Raw genomic sequence first — 8,526 nt, forward strand, 5'->3', positions numbered from 1 at the left:
ATTAAAAGAGACTTACTCCTTGGAAGGAAAGCTATGACAAACATAGACAGTATGTTAAAAAGAAGAGACATTGCTTTGTTGACAAAGATCCATATAATCAAAGCTATTGTTTATCCGGTAGTTATATATGGATGTTGGAATTAGATCATACAGAAGGCTAATCACTGAAGAACTAATACTTTTGAACTTTGGTGCTAGAGAAGACTCTTGAGAGTCCCCTGGACAGCAAGGAAATCAGATCAGTCAATCCTAAAAGAAGTCAACCCTTAATATTCATTGGAAGGACTGATGCTGAATTTGAAGCTCCAATACTTCGGCTACCTGCTGCAAAGAGCCAACTCGTTGTAAAAGAACCTGATGCTGGGAAAGAATGAGGGCAGGAGGAAAAGGGGGTGACAGGGGATGAGAGAGTTAGATGGCATTACTGACTCAATAGATCTGAGTTTGGGGAGACTCCAGGAGATAGTGAATGACAGGGAAGCCTGGCATGCTGTAGTCAATGAGATCTGAAAGAGTAAGACATGGTTGAGGGACTGAACAACAACAAAAACAACATGAAAACTAAAATAAAAGTGAAAAAATCAGACATGTAACAGTCATTTAAGATATTAATTTATAGGTTTCCATGAATGTATAGAGACTAAAGCAAGAAGAGAAACACACACACACAAAAAAAAAACACACAATTTTTAACACACTTATAGAAAGCCAGGTGGCCCTATATGCGTATTTCATGGCTCTCTATTCTATTCCATTAGTCTATATGCCTGTCTTTATGCCAGTACTAATTTGTTTTAATTACTATAGATTTGTATTATATTTTTAAATAAGGAAGTGTGATGCCTCCACTTTTAATTTTCTTAAGATTGTTTACTTTTGTTTTCTATGATATCATAAAAATTTTAGGTTTGATATTCACAAGCAATATAATGAAATAAACCCACCATAACAATACAAAAAGTCAACTCAAAACGGAATAAAGATTTAAATGTAATGTCCCAAACTGTTAGAGTAAAACACAGGAGACTATCTTTACAACATTGGTCTATATAATAATTTTCTGTATGTGACCCCAAAAACACAAGATACAAAAAACAACAATATACAAGTTGGAGTTAATGAAAAATTTTCTACATGGCAAAGGAAAGAAACAACAAATGAAAGGCAGTCTACAGAAGTGGAGAAAATATTTTCATATTATATACAGGGAGGCCTGGCGTGCTGTGATTCATGGGCTCGCGGAGAGTCGGACACGACTGAGCGACTGAACTGAACTGAACTGAACTGAAAGGGATACCATCCAAAATATGTAAGGAGCCATTATAACTCAATAGCAGAAAAGAAGCAAATATCCTGATTAAAAAATGGGCAAAGTACTTGAATAGAAATTTCTCCAAAAAAGACATGCAAATGACCAAAATATATGTGAAAAGATGCTTAGCATAAATAATCATTAGGGAAATGTAAATCAAAACAGCAAAGAGATATTAAATGTTTTAAAAGAGAAGTGTTGAGAAGGATGTGGAGAAATCGAAACCTTTATAAAACATTGTTGGGGATATAAAATGTTGTGGCCACTACAGAAAAAATTGTGTAACTATTCCTCTAAAAGTTAAAAATAGACTGCTATATCATCCAACAATTCCACTTCTGGGTATAATCCAAACTAATTTAAAACTGATTTCTGTAGAATATCTGCATTCCCATGTTTATTACAGCATTATTCACAGTAGCTAAGATGTAGAAACAACTAAACATCCATCATGGATGAATTGGTTAAGTAAAGATAGTATAGACATACAAAGTAATTATTCAACCTTAAAAAAATAAGGACATATCACCACATGCAACTATATGAATAAAACTGAGAGACATTATGCTAAGTGAAATAAGCCCATCACAGAAAGGCAAATATTGCATGATTCCACTTATATAAGGTACTAAACGATAGTCAAACTCCTAGAATCAGAGAATAGAATGGTGATTGCTAGGGGCTGGATGGAGAGGTGAGAGTTGATATCTAATAGGCATAAAGTTTCAGTTACACAAGATGAATAAGTTGTAGAGATCTACTGTACAACATTGTTTCTATAATTAAAACATTGCATTGGGCAACTAAAATTTTGTTAAGAGGATACACTTCATGTCAAGTGTTATCATACTTTAAAAAAGAAAACCAAAACATCATTTGAAACATATGTATGCTTATGCTCCCTCTGAACTCTTGTTAAATTAGGTAAAATTCACAATAATACATGTACATGCATACTGAAAAAGAGAACACAAAGATGTCAACAAAATCTGAGGCTGGGAAATTGAAGGACGAATGCTAAAAGAAAAAAATTCACAAGAGCAGACTAGGCTGAATTCTATGTCATAAAAGAGGGAAAGCCATAATTTTGTCAGAGGAACTCCAGAGACTTAGTGAATTTAGGATTCAGATGTCTAGGAAGGAAACTGTGCGAAGGAAACTGTGCTACTGAAACTGAAAACAGGACTACTTAAACACTATGTTAAGTAAGCTTAGGAAGCCTGCTCTAGCCTGAGCAAAAGGTAATTGCCCCTTCAGCAGAAGACTTGAGATTTAATATCTGTAGAGAATAAACATCAAAGGATTTGGATTTACAGAAACAAGGCAGACTGAGAGGAGACATGAGGTTATGAACTGAAACGAGTTGAATTCAATGAAACCTGAGCAAACTGACTGATCTGGTGTTCATCTGTTTTCCAAAATAATATCCCAAATTCTGATTAATTTGCTTAGAATTGCTAAGAAGAATACTGGACTAAAACACAAGATAATAATAAAGTACAAATGTGTTTTTTGAAAAATATATATTAAAATTTCTGTGTTAAGTAGTTTCATGGTAGTTGAAGTCTATTACACATACACACTAAAACTACTAAAGGATATGAACCTAAATAGAGCTGAAATAACCAAATTTGGAATGGGTTTGCTGGTTCTTAAAAAATATTGTGGTAATCACAGTTGATTTCAACTTACACATAAAATACCATTAAATAAACTTGAACATATTGCAAATGGTTAATATGTCATGCTTACTGAGAATTGAAAGGAAGCAATCATTATACTTCTAAGACAATAATGAAAAGTCAGTCAAATGCAGAAACCAGAGACAGAGGTATTTATGTAATAGGAATCCTTATTAACTTATTCTAAGATTTATGTAGATGATCATTCATGCACCAAGGACTATATAATTCAGTTTACAAATGATTATAAGACTGTCTTCTTTGAAGCAGACTTACCAAACCTCTTGTAAAAATTAACTATACCGTTAACAACTCAATTTTAAACTAGTATTTTGGATGAGTCCCTTTGGAAGAGGTAGTAGTCATGTGGCATTTTTTTTTATGTTAATGTTTACTTGCATTATCCTCTCTTATGACTTCTTTTCTTGATGATCTTAGATCAACAAAAAGACACAAGGTTAAGCCAAAAAATATCAAAAATTAAATGACATAGTATAAATATAACAGAGTGTTCAGAAATATTTTATTTAGTTTTAGCTCAGGTAATAATTGAAGTTGGAGAAGGAAATGGCAATCCACTTCAGAATTCTTGCCTGGAGAATTTCATGGACAGAGGACCCAAGCAGGCTAGGGTCCATGGAGTCGCAAGAGTCGGACATGACTTAGTGACTAAACCACTACCACCACCGATAATTGAAGTATTATAGGCCAAATTAATTCTCACTCCTGGAACAAAAGAATTATTCATCTGATCAAATATGTTCACAAACAAACACAGGGTGTATTTATCCCCGTTATTGGCTTTCACTTTATAATTTTCTATAAATTACACTAAAAGATTTCCTGTAATTTGTACCTTAGCATTATGAAAACAACTTTTCAATAGCTATTAAGATAGAAAAATACCTAACTTGGTGTAAAGTAATTCTTCAGGGTTGTGTATATGTAAAACAAATTTTGCTCATTTTTCAAATTGAAGGAAAAAAGTAAATAGAAATTGTTGTCTCATTAAACATTGTATGAATAAAAATCCAGCAAGCTAAATATTATGTATGAATATCAAGAAAAAATTTTAATGTAATTTTATAAACCTTAGGTACTTCCTGATTTTTTCAAACTAAAAATAGCTATTTGTTAGATACGGTGCCTTCTTGTAAATGTCCCATTATCTGCATACAAATATAAAACGTTCTATTCACCTGAGGATTATACACTACTGATTCCTATTTCGTCTCTTTTCAGTTATAACCACATATATATATGCACAATAATTTGACTCTCCAAATGAGATACCATCTACCACCATTAAGCTAAATGCTAATTTTATTTCTAAAACAGAAAGATACTAAATAAAATCAGCTATTCCAATGAAATCTCTAATAACAAATTCCATTCATTTTTTTGAGATATGGACAATTTTATTCTAAAATTTAAAATAAATGGAGATGCTCTACTATGTCCAAAGCAATTTTATGAAAATGAAAGAAAATGGATGAATTAGAATGCTTAAATAAAAAATGTATTTTTAGAAGTAGTAGCAGTAGTCATAGTATTTTTGAAGCTATAGAAAAATAGAACAATGGAAATAGCCTTAGATTAACATGTAAAACACCAATCTTCAGTAAAGTTGACAAGTTAATGGGGACACACATCTCACCATACATAAACATTATGACTCATAGACCTCATATTATAATTGTGACATATCTTTTAGAAAATAACAAAAAAAAGAAAATAACAAAAACTCTGTATCTCACTTATGGGCAAAGACACATACAATTAAAAATAATAATAGATTATTTATTTGTACTTTGAAACACATGTACAAAAATGAAAAAATAGCACCAAATGAGAAAAATTATTTGGATACATACATCTGGTAAATAATCCTTAAGTATCATACATAAAGAACTTTTGCAACTCATTAATAGAATGACAAATATAATATCAGAAAATTTTGGAGACTTCACATAAATACACAAAAAGGCATTAGAATGTAAAGCAACAGCAAATCTCATGCACTGATAAAAGAAAATTTAAATGATACAAACACTGGATAACACTGGTATTTTCTTTGAATTTCAATAATCACTAGTTATAAGAGCTTGATCTTTACCAAGAGATATGAAAACACAAGGCCATAGAAAAAATTCACAAGAAAGTTTATAGCAGCATTAATTCCAAAAGCCAAAATCTATAAACAACTCAAATACCTTTCAATAAGAAAATTGATAAACAAATATGTTATCTTCATGTAATAGATTATTAATCAACATTAAGAAGAAACTGAAGGGGATGACAGAGAATGAGATAGCTGGATCGCATCACCGACTCAATGGACATGAGTTTGAGTGAACTTCGGGAGTTGGTGATGGACAGGGAGGCCTTGTGTGCTGTGATTCATAGGGTCGCAAAGACTGAGCAACTGAATTGAACTGAACTGAACAGAATGACAGCATCATTGATAGATCTCAAAATTATTACCTCAAATAATTATAAAGAAGCTAGATACCAAAATGTACATACAAATTACATAAAATTCTAGATAATGCAAAATAATATGCAGAGAAAGAGGGAAATACACTGATTATCTGGTACTGAGGCAGGAGGTAAGTGTCCCTTCCCCAGGATAAAGTGAATGGAGATTCATTCCCTGTGGATGGAAACTTCAAGACAAGAATAGCAGGACAATAAAGGGAGGAGGTTGCCTCTTTCCCAGATCACCTATTTCTTATTCTTGAAGTCAGAAGACCCCCCCAAACCACATGTGTGCAGAAAGTCTCCTTGCAGATCAAGGGTCAGTTATGTCAAGGAATGTTTCCTACCCATACTCCTTTTTAGTAAAAGTCATTTTGGCTAAGATATGCATGCACACACATGGGAGGAGCCTGCAATATACCAAATAAGGACTTTGAACCAGACAAATAAATGATTGACCTAAGGAAACCCAGAAGAAATGCCCCATAAAAGTAACTCAAACTACCCATAGGGCATCACTCAATGACTTTCTCTCTTTCCCTGAGTCTGCCCGTGTGCCTAATCACATGTACTGTACTCTGTTTCTCTTAATAAATTATTTCACTGCTTTTCATCATTGTGGGAATTCTTTTCTGCAAAGCTGAAGTGCTAGGGCTCTTGTCACTGACCACTGGTCTAGTGCCTAGGATCTGATGCATTCATCGCTATGATCCAGCCCAATCTCTGGCTGGGAACCGAAGCCCTGCTCTGAGTCATTGCACGATGAGGCCACATGATCTCTGTACCAAGGGTATAGGGAGAGACTGACTTATAATAATGCGAAAAAATAATATTTCTGTTACGGAAATTTTCTCTTTCAATTTTGCTGTGGGTATATGTTTATCAATACTCATCAAATTTTGCACTTTAAAATAGTGAAAATTGATGTTTAAAAAAGATCACAGAAGATATCAAGTAAGAAGATTAAACTTTTAATACTTTTAATATTTTGTATTCAGTAATAACATTGTGTTATATTATTTGCAATGAAAATCCAATGTTTAATAAGAAATATGAGTGAAAATGGATACATCTATTATTTTTTAAAAAGTCATAATTTTAATTTATTATTTTGGCAATATTACTTGATAACCCTTTATTTCTAAAAGTAATGAGAAAGAGAAATGTTTTTGATCTTTCAGTTCAGTTCAGTCCCTCAGTCGTGTCCAACTCTTTGCAACCCCGTGAATCACAGCACGCCAGTCCTCCCTGTCCATCACCAATCCCGGAGTTCACTCAAACTCATGTCCATCGAGTCGGTAATGCCATCCAACCATCTCATTCTCTGTCGTCCCCTTCTCCTCCCGCCCCCAATCCTTCTCAACATCATAGTCTTTTCCAGTGAGTCAACTCTTCACATGAGGTGGCCAAAGTACTGGAGTTTCAATTTTAGCATCAGTCCTTCCAATGAACACCCAGGACTGGTCTCCTTTAGAATGGACTGGTTGGATCTCCTTGCAGTCTAAGTGACTCTCAAGAGTCTTCTCCAACACCACAGTTCAAAAGCATCAATTCTTCGGTACTCAACTTTCTTCACAGTCCAACTCTCACATCCACACATGACCACTGGAAAAACCATAGCCTTGACTTGATGGACCTTTGCTGGTAAAATAATGGCTCTGCTTTTTAATATGCGATCTAGTTTGGTCATAACTTTCCTTCCAAGGAGTAAGCGTCTTTTAATTTCATGGCTGCAATCATCATCTGCAGTGATTTTAGAGCCCCCCAAAATAAAGTCTGACACTGTTTCCACTCTTTCCCCATCTGTTTTCCATGAAGTGATGGGACCAGATGCCATGATCTTAGTTTTCTGAATGTTGAGCTTTCAGCCAACTTTTTCACTCTCCTCCTTCACTTTCATCAAGAGGCTTTTTAGTTCCTCTTCACTTTCTGCCATAAAGGTGCTGGCCTTGAAATATATACTCAAAACTAAACTGCTTAATCCATCTTTAATAATTACCAATAGAAAAGAAGTTATTCCTGGAAGATATATCAATAACATCAGATATGCAGATGACACCACCCTTATGGCAGAAAGTGAAGCAGTCCCAACCAGTCCATTCTAAAGGAGATAAATCCTGGGTGTTCATTGGAAGGACTGATGCTAAAGCTGAAACTCCAATACTTTGGCCACCTCATGCGACGAGCTGACTCACTGGAAAAGACTCTGATGCTGGGAAGGATTGGGGGCGGGAGGAGAAGGGGACGATAGAGGATGAGATGGCTGGATGGCATCACCAACTCGATGGACATGAGTTTGAGTGAACTCTGGGAGTTGGTGATGGATAGGGAGGCCTGGCGTGCTGTGATTCATGGGGTTGCAAAGAGTCGGACACGACTGAGCAATTGAACTGAAGTGAACTGAACTGAAGGGAAGTCAACCTTGCATATTCATTAAAAGGACTGATGATGAAGCTGAAGCTCCAGTACTTTGGCCACCTGATGCAAAGAGTCAGCTCATTGGAAAAGATTCTGGCGTTGGGAATATTGAAGGCAAAAGGAGTAGTGGGTGGAGAGCATGAGATGGTTAGATAGCATCACTGTCTCAATGGACATGAATTTGAGAAAGCTCTGGAAAATTCCTAAGGATGGGAGAGCCTGGCACACTGCAGTTTATGGGATTGCAAAGAGTTGGACATGACTTAGAGACTGAACAAAAAGAAAAGATAATCCTTAATAGCGAAGATTTGATTCCCCAGAACAGTGGTTCTCCAACATTTTGTCTTAAAACCATTTACCCTTAAAAATTAATAAAGATCCTTATGTTTATTACATTATGTTGATAGATTGATATCATTCCTAAGAAATTAAAACTGATAATTTAAAAATATATGTTTTTTTAAAAAGCAGTATTTAATTCATTAACAGAAATAATATTTTCTTATAAATATATTTTTTAAAAAAACAATTATTTTTAAGAAGATCTGCATTGTTTTTCAGGATTTGCACATTTCTTTCCTGTGTACACTTACAGATTACAATGATATTCCCCAATCTGCCTTTTTCCTTCAATCT

Source organism: Moschus berezovskii, chromosome 7 (assembly GCF_049115385.1).
Source record: "Moschus berezovskii isolate FMDL1 chromosome 7, NW_MosBer_1.0, whole genome shotgun sequence".
Lineage (NCBI taxonomy): Eukaryota > Metazoa > Chordata > Mammalia > Artiodactyla > Moschidae > Moschus > Moschus berezovskii.